Below are 9,291 nucleotides of genomic sequence, written 5' to 3'. Positions count from 1 at the left end.
CCAGCCTGGTCTACAAAGTGAGTTCCAGGACAACCAGGGCTACACGGAGAAACCCTGTCTCGAAAAACCAAAAAAAAAAAAAAAAAAAAAAAAAAGGGTTATTAAAAGGAAAAGGGTTATTAAAGGGACATGGTTCGGCTGGTAAGGTGCTTGCTGTGGAAGCCTGAAGACATGAGTTCAAATCCTCAGCATCCATTATATACATATATATATGTATATATATATATGTGTGTGTGTGTGTGTGTGTGTGTGTGTATAATATTATATATTGCAATATATTATATATATTATGAGTATACTATAGCTGTGTTTGGACACACCAGAAAAGGGCATCAGATCCCATTACAGATGGTTGTGAGCCACCATGTGGTTCCTGGGAATTGAATTCAAGACCTTTAGAAGAACTCTTAACCTCTGAGCCAGCTCTCCATCCCAAGCATACATGTTTTTAAAAAGCTGAGCTTAGCCAGGTATGGTAGCACAACACCTTTGGGAGGCAGGGGCAGGCTAGCCTAGTCTACAGAGCAACTCGATGACAGCCAGAACTACACAAAAAGCCCTGCCTCAAAACAAACAAACAAATGAATGACTGACTAAATCAAAAGCTGAACTCAGAGGCACATGCTAGAGTTGTAGCACTAATGAGAGGTAACAAGAGGATCGCTGGAACTCGTGGGCCAGACAACCTAGATATTCAAGTTTATTAAGACACCTAGTCTCAAAAAGTAAGGAGAGGGATTAAGAAAGCCATTAGACACATCTTAACCTCTAACCTCCAAACACACACACACACTATCAATCAATGTAATTTAAACATTTTAAATTTGCATAGGATTGAAAGAGAATAGCATACAGAATACACCTTCATGGTGTATCTCCTTCTGAAGACCTTACTAAGTAAGAGATCTGAGTCTTACAGAATCAAGAGGCGTGTAAGAAAACCTCCACCTTTGTTTCTCTATCAGAACACCCAGTACAGGACCTTGTATTTAACCTATGTACATAAGTTCTGATTGACAAAGTAGAAAAGACTTTATGAGAACAAGAATAACATTCTTCCTTTAAAAAAAAAACGCCACTGGAATCACAGGAACGATTGCTATGAACTAGTTTAGTCAGAGGTGCCAGCACCTTTCAGACAGCATATATTTATGTGCTTATGCACATGCAAATTTGTCAGAGCTATTTTACACACATGTCCTAGTTAGGTTTCTGTTGCTGTGATAAGACACTAACTAAACCCAACTTAGGAGACGAAAGCCAAAGTAGGAAGTGAGGCAGAAACCATGGATCAGGACCCAAAGCAGAATGAGGGAGGAAGGCAGTTTGCTGGCTTGCTTCCAAACTCAGGTTCAGGTATCTTATACCTGTCAGAACCACTTGCCTAGGGGTGGTGCCACCCACAGTGGGCTCCACCCTCCTGCATTAATCAATCAAGAAATGCCTCACAAACATGCCTTTTTGTTTTGCTGTGACACTCTTGAAGACAACATTTAACAGCAGCACATGCACATATTAGACTAAATGAAGGACTCATTATATCCAATAAGGATTTATTTTTATTTGTTTGCTTGCTATTTTGTTTTGGTTTTCTAGACAAGGTTTCTCTGTTTAGCCCTGGTTATCTAGAACTCTTGTAGACCAGGCTAACCTTGAAATCGGACATGCACCCACCAGAGTGCTAGGATAACAGGCTTGCACTACCATGCATCAAGGATCTTAATGGTCACCTAATGTCCTGCTCCCATTCAAATTTCCCCAAATGTCCTCATAATAAGATTTGTTTTTTCTTTTGTTTTTAGGGCTTCATTCAAAGATTACAGGCTGCTATGTTGTCTTATCTCTTTAACCTTCTTTAATGTTTACCTTTCATTCTATTCCATGAATCATTCATGATGTGGTGAAGATCACAAGCGGGCCCTGTGTATAGTGCATTCCACAACTTGGATGTGTTTAATTATTTCCTCATGATTAGATGCAAGTTAAACATTTCTGGTAAACATCGAGGTTTCTACTCCAGCAACTCAGCGCTGACGAGGTGAGCTCCAGCTAGTCTCATTACACCATTTCTCCTTTGTCACTGTAAGGATGAAATAGGCACCACCCAATAAATAAAACGTTGAAAGTTACCAATAAATGTAATATTTAAAATAGCTGCCATGAGGACGAGCAGATGGCTCGGTAGTTGAGAACACTTTTGCCATTGTAGACGTCTTTAGTTCAGTTCCCAGCCCCCACATAATCATTAGTAACTCCAGTTTTGGGGGATCTGACATCCTTTTCCAACCTTTGCACACACCAGGTGTACTTGCGATACACACATGTATGTATATACATGTGGTACATACATACTGTCAGACATTCATACGAATAAAAAATCTTTAAAATTTTTCTTAAATCTACTATGAACAACAGTTATATCAGGCTTAGTGCCAGATGCTTAAAATATAGTCTCAAGCCTAGAGACATGGCATGGTGGTTAAGAGTATTGCTCCTCTCACAGAAGACCCAGGCTCAGTTCCCAGTACTCATATAGTGGATCATAATCATCTGTAATGTGTTTCAGGGGATCTGATATTCTTTGCTGGCCTTTGAAGGCACTAAACCCACACACACACAAATACACACTTATGCGCATACAATAAATAAATCTGAAAATATATTCTCATTTAATCTTCACTATAATCCTCCTTCAAAACAGGTTCAAAGAAGTTAAGGTATTTGTCCAGGAGCATGCATAATGATAAGAGTAATTGCTTAAATGAACTATAACACAAAAACACATATAAATTAACTCAGGATCACATGGGTCATGTCTTCCTGATAACCTTCAAAGGACCATTAAGTTACAGGTTTGTTCTACAACATTGAAAGAAAAATAAAATCCCAAGAACCTCTACGATAGACTAATGTTGAGGCTGCTAGTTTTCAAAGGTTAGATTCCTGTGGGAAGGAACCTGAGAATACATTATCTGTGGGTGACATAAAATTCCTCTTCACTTGGAAATGTTCATTTAAAGACTGGCCACATTTCTACTACAACCAAGAAAATACAGCAATGATTTCCTAAGTAATGATAACACTGTAGAGTTTTGATTTTAAACTTTCCTGTGCAATAAAATAAGGGGTTAAGATACATTAGAGAGGGCTGGTGAGATGGCTCAGTGGGTAAGAGCACCCGACTGCTCTTCCGAAGGTCCAGAGTTCAAATCCCAGCAACCACATGGTGGCTCACAACCATCCGCAACGAGATCTGGCGTCCTCTTCTGGAGTGTCTGAAGACAGCTACAGTGTACTTACATATAATAAATAAATAAATCTTTAAAAAAAAAAAAGATACATTAGAGAATTCTTCGTGCTACAGAAAAATCTTTTTTTACCAAGGAAAAATATTGTAAATAGTTCACCCAATTGTATTTATCTGGTGTGATGTTGCTGATCTGTAAAATTCAAAAGTCCGTTGATTTAGGGAATATTATTGGCCGTTAGAATGATTTTGGGGAAACTAACTTGAATTTAGGAAGCTGAGCCCTAAAAGAAACCAGAACTGAAATACTTCTGGATTTCCCTAAACTTATCCACAAAAAAAAAGACTATATATAGGTCTCAGAAAATGAACTGCTAGTAGCCATTTACATTTGACATTTCATTATTAAAAGCAGCAGCTTTCAATACATTGAAATTTTTCTTTATTTAGAAAGTATCCTTAGAGGGACTGGAGAGATTGTTCAGAGGTTGAGAGCACTGACTGCTCTTCCAGGGATCCTGAGTGCAATTCCCAGCAACTACATGGTGGCTCACAACCATCTATAATGAGATCTGACACTCTCTTCTGGTGTACAGGCATATATGCAGGCAGCACATATGTACATAATAAATTAATAAATCTGAAAGAAAGAAAGAAAGAAAGAAAGAAAGAAAGAAAGAAAGAAAGAAAGAAAGAAAGAAAGAAAGAATCCTTAGTAGTTAATAAACATGCAAAGTCCCTAATTTGTGCAAGGCCTGTGAACACCTCCCTAGGGCTGTTCCTTGCCTTCATTTCTAGAGCTGAAGGCTGGGGGCCACATCGTTAAATTCCCACCCTCCAAGAATGAATGCCTCCTGAGGGGTTGTGATGTCCTAGAATTTCGATTCATCCCTCCATTTAATCACGTGTCTTTCCCCCTTCAGAGAAATCTCTTGAAAGCAAACACTATTTCATGAGAGGTTGCATTCATAGCATGATGCACCTACATCTGGGTATACTGTTGTGGGATAAACCCATTGTATAGATGAGAAAACTAAACCTTGAATATGAATATGCCATTCCCAATATTATAAATCAATAAATAAGTAGTACCCTATCCTAGCCTCATCACATCTCTCTTCCTTAGACTACCATGCCACATCCCATACAACCATGGGAAGAATAAAACAAAGATCTTAGATTGTTCCAAAAGCCTCAAATTCAACAGAATCCAGAGCCCTACCCACCTCTTCTTGAACAAACTGAGTGCCCAATCAGCTTTCTCTTTCTCTGTAAAAGTCATCTGGATTGCTTAAAAAGAAAAAAAACAGAAAACACAAGCCATATTCTACTTTTTCTTCCTAGTCTCACATCTAATCAATCAATAATACATTTACACAATTATAATTTTCAAACCTAGTGTCTATCCAGTCTCCGCCGAGTCATTACCTGTTGTCATGACTCCAAAACGATACGCTACTTGGCCAAACATTCCTCACAATTTTTTCTTTAGATTTTAAAAATATCTGTCATTTATTATTGGTGTGTGTGTGTGTGTGTGTGTGTGTGTGTGTGTATGTGTGTCCTACCCATCAGCACATATATGGAAGTGTCAGAGGACAACTCTTAGAAGTCAGTCTTCTCCTTCCACCATGGGTTCCTGGGACTGAACCCAAGTCCTCAGGCTTATATGGCAAGTTTACCCTAGAGCCATCTCCCTAACCATGGGGTGTTTTTAAATGTAATTCCACATGTGATATTCATCTAGCTAATTAAAGTACTTCCTAGGTTGCCATTACCTGAGGACAAAGACCCAAACCACCTTGTCATTCAAAATAGCCCAGGCTCCAGCCTCTCCTACCTCTTCCAGCTCCATCTCCTCCTCACCACTCCTCTCTGTACTCTGAATGTGCAGTTCCTTCTGCCTACAAACCCTAATTGCCTTACTCAAAGCAACTCCCACTGCCACCTCAAATTAACTCTGACCACTCAAGTCCCTTCAAATGCCACTTCCTAAAGGAAACCTTCCCTGGTTACACCAGAAAAGGGAACAGTCATATTGGGCACTTTCATCCCATCTTGCAAACCCCTGGGAAGAAGCATACATGACACTTGGAATACCTCAATGCAGGGGGGGAACATTTCTCTTCCTTGATGCACCACAGAGCTTATCACACAATACCTGCTCAACTGACATATTTGCTGTTGGAGTAAGTTTCAGGCTTTACCATGGAGGATTGTAGCAAATAAGCCAAGGAAACCAAGAAGCAAAGGTTGGTGTCCCTTTGTAGACACCCTGAGTGTCCCTTTGTAGATATACAAACTGAGGCAGAAAGAAACTTGCAGCTCTTGAAAGTCATAAGGACAGCATTGACATCTAATCTTCATCTCATTCCTCCTCCCAACTGAACCATCCCCCCCACCCCCACACACACACCCAGGAAGCAAGGGGGTATTGCAGGAAAGAGGGATTAGTACTGCAAGGTAGTACAAAAGAAGTCTCATCACCTGTCACCCAGGCAGACTTCAAATGGACAATGGCCTTTAAATTCCTGGTTAAGAAAAAAGAAGATATAGCTGCCACCACACCCATGTCTTGGGGAGAGCAGCATAGAACAACAAACTTCTTTCTTCCACAGAGAAGACAAAATGGCAGGGACTCTAACTACCTTCAAAAGACGCAAACAGTTTGCCTGCCTGTACTGCTGTTACTCAGCATCAGGCTCAGGGGATCCACTGTTTTCCCACCACTCCCTGGAACAGGGAAGAAACACAAATACTACATGAAGCAGAAGCTACTCAAGACTACTTTGGGAATGACGAGAGCATTTTGTGTAAAGCAGTTTTGCTGAACCATGGGGACTGAGCAGTGCCGTGGAAAGGAAGAGTCCCAGGCCTGCATGTCATTGTCCACATGCTCGCGGGCCCAGGTTATGTCTGCCATGGAAAGCACAACCCCAGCCCTGGGTCGGGGCTCGCTGGTGTCACCCTACCAAGCACAGATTCCAAGGGGGCAAAAATGCCAGTACCTCTTCAAAGAGGACTCTGAGCAAAGATTCACACATAGCCTACATCCTCTAACTCCAGGGTTCCTTCCAGGAAGGCAGGATGAAGGTGTGGAGGGCGGTGTGCAGAGACTGGAAAGTGACTTAGAAAAAGAGATGTGATACTCTCCTGCCACAGGGGAAATCCTCAAAGAGAAAGGGCAGTATTTACTGCAAATAGACAAGGGGGAGGGGAAATAGAATCTGAAGAGATGAGAATTGGGTAGGGAAAGAAAGAAGGGCACAGAAGAGAAGGGCAGAGTGCCATCACAAAGCTGTAGGAAGAAGCAAATACAGCATGCTGGGTTTTCCCCAAATCTAACCACTACCCGCTGCACTCCCAATAAATCCCTCCACTTACAAAGCTGTCCTTTGCATTTGGTAACATGAAGCATTTAACAAAGTGTCACCCAGCAGCTCCAACTTTGGAGACCTGTGCATCTCAATTAAAAATGAATAAAATTGGTTCCCAGAAGCTAAAGACAGACAGTAAATGACTTTTCCTCTAAAGTTGGCAGAGGCTGTGAAAAGAGCTTTAGCCTTTTGGAGTTAAGCAAACACCCTGGCGGTTCTCCTTCTTTTGACATTCCTAAAGGGGGTGTGGTTGACCCAAAGTCCATTCATTTCCAAGGTTGTATATCTCTCAGCCAAAGACTGGCCCCATCTGTTCCGGAGCCAGCCAGCTGTTTATCTCAAAGGAACATATTTATTGCAGCGTTCATCCCTGTAACTCTTAAGAGGAGAGCCAGCATCATACAAGTCAGAATGTCGCCTGCCTTATTAAATGTGTCAGTTCGTTGGAAAACAAAATTCAAGCAAACAGCACACTACCACGCTCCCGAGTTTCACTGGTCAGGTTCTCTGTTCTTGGATACCTTTCATTAAAGTCCAGTAACGGGGTGACACAACATCCAACTTTTCCTTCCCCTAAAGTGTTAAAAAGAGGAAAAAAAAAGCACCCAGGTTCCTAATCGATTCCGTCTGCAAACCGTTATTTCTGAGTGGAGACTAAGCCTCGGAAACGGCAGCTTGTTACAGTACCATTGTCAGTGGCAAGAGCCTATTGCGATGTAATTTAAAACACTCACACAAGCACAAATTCTACTTCCAAACCATCCCGAATCCCGCAGTAGGGAGAACACAAAAAATGAAAACGCTTAACAAAAATGCTGCTTCTAGCAGCCGAAGAGATCCTTCCCTAGACACGTGAAATATTTCTGACTGGCACGGAGTGCACCATTAAAGGACACTGTCACCTCAAATCAGCAGGAAAAGGCGAGACAAACGACACAAACATACAAACATAAAATAAAGCCCTACGAAACTTAAGCGACTCAAGAGAAACATGCTCATCTTAAAAATAGTGTGTGCTAGTCCAAGCGACACAAATGTTCTCAAGAAGTACGGCCACATTAAATTACTGTCTCCATTTCTCCCCACACATCACCCTTTCCCACTCAAACCTCAGCACTGGGGTCGTGGAATGACAGGACTGCAGTCCCCCACCTTTGCCCTCCTCGTGTTTTCCAAGTGCACTTCCCAACATCCTTCCCAGCCCAGCCCCCTCTCCTAGCCTCAAAAAGGTTAAAGGGAGTTGAGGCGAGGAAATTGGCAGGCACCAGTCCTCTGGCGGGGGCAGGTTGCAGGAGTTGTTCTTTGCAGTGACCCAAATTGCACAGAGCTATTTAGCTCTTAGCAGCGCCGGTGAGAACCTCCCGAATCCATACCCCCAATTCCCGGCCCCATCTTCTCAAAAGAAAGCCTTGAGAACTAAGCGGGAGGGATAACTTGGGAAAACGATTTGAATAAATCACTTCAACTCACCTGGTTTGGGATTTTTCTCCCCACCCCAGGCATAAAAAGAAATGATATACGAATGAGTCACGCACGCAAGAGAAGGTGCTGCGGTGTCCTAAGTCCAAGGACTGGAGTCAGTCCCTGCCCTGGTCCTGCTGCTACTCAGGGCTCAGCTGGAGCGAGCGGCAATAGCGAGCCCAGCAGCAGCAGCGGGGGGGCGGGGGGTGGATAGACCGTAGCACAATGAATGCAGTAGGGTTTTGCAATGACATCATCCCTCTGTCCGAGCGGCCCCAATAGCCATGCTCCAGAGCTGTGCACTCTGGGATCTGTAGTTCTTTGAAGTCCGGGAGCGACGTAGAGGCTACAGCTGGAACTACAATACCCAGGATGCTCTGGTCAGAGCGCCCAGAGAAGGACCGGACCGGCCGCCATGTTGGAGCCCTGGAGCTGCGGCGAGCCGAGGTTTCGGGGGGCTCGTGGAGCCGAGAGGTGGCATGGTGAGAATGGTGAGGCTAGGATGTAGAACTTGATAGCCTCGCGCACCGGCTAGGACCGAATGGAGGCTACACTGGGGACCTTCAGGGCTGTCGAGCCAGAAATGCCATCGCAAGTCGGAATGAACCGCAACCCGCAGGGGTTGCACAAGGCCTCGCCACCCCGGGACACAGGGAGTCGCTTTACTGAACGTGGAGAACCCCTTAGACTTCCTAGGGAGACTCTCTGGGCAAAAGGTGTCTTTGTTGTGGTGTGGGGACTCGGGACGACGGGCCTCGCGCCTGTAAGACGAAAAGCTCGCGTGCACCCTATGAGTGGAGCTAAACCTAGGTTAATTTTTATTTATTTATTTATTTATTTTTTGCCTTGTCATTTTTCTTAATCCCTCATGATCGTTTCCTCAGGTGTCGGACCCCTGCACCCACCACTGAATTTTCGTTCGGTCGTGAATTGCAAAGGGCCTCAAAGAAATCCTTTGCTAAATAATGTGATCGCGAAGGGTTGTGGAGCTTGGCCCTGAAAATGACAAAGGAAGGATCTACCCAAAGAAGTTAGCGCCTAATCTTTCTTACCCCACCAGCGAACGTAAACGACATTGAAAAGGGACTGCAAGTGAGCAGTCTTACTCGACTAACGCTGAATGAACTGTGCTAAAATACTGCGTATATTCGAAGTTGATAACCGTGGAAAACTTCCCTTTTCTTTTGTTACCTATTTTGTGCAAAA

At 43.2% G+C, this 9,291-nt stretch overlaps 1 protein-coding gene across 3 annotated transcripts in view; it reads right to left on the bottom strand.

Moving 5' to 3' along the window:
• Rab30 (RAB30, member RAS oncogene family) overlaps positions 1-8,275 on the bottom strand; it is an 88,478-nt gene extending 80,203 nt beyond the window's left edge. Inside the window, exons 1-2 of one of the 3 annotated variants that reach the window (XM_029479376.1) lie at positions 8,095-8,275; positions 1,867-2,080 (exon numbers count right to left, since the gene is read on the bottom strand). The gene's annotated coding sequence lies outside the window, so the exon portion shown is untranslated. Of the gene's footprint in view, positions 1-1,866; positions 3,111-8,094 lie in introns of those variants that run through there. The other 2 variants (XM_021167802.2, XM_029479375.1) reach the window with 2 other exon arrangements.
• Positions 8,276-9,291: the final 1,016 nt, after the last annotated feature.

This window comes from Mus caroli, chromosome 7, assembly GCF_900094665.2.
Source record: "Mus caroli chromosome 7, CAROLI_EIJ_v1.1, whole genome shotgun sequence".
NCBI classification, from domain to species: Eukaryota; Metazoa; Chordata; class Mammalia; order Rodentia; family Muridae; genus Mus; species Mus caroli.
The sequence above is the reverse complement of the archived record's forward strand: the minus strand, read 5'-3'. Positions and strand labels throughout refer to the sequence as shown.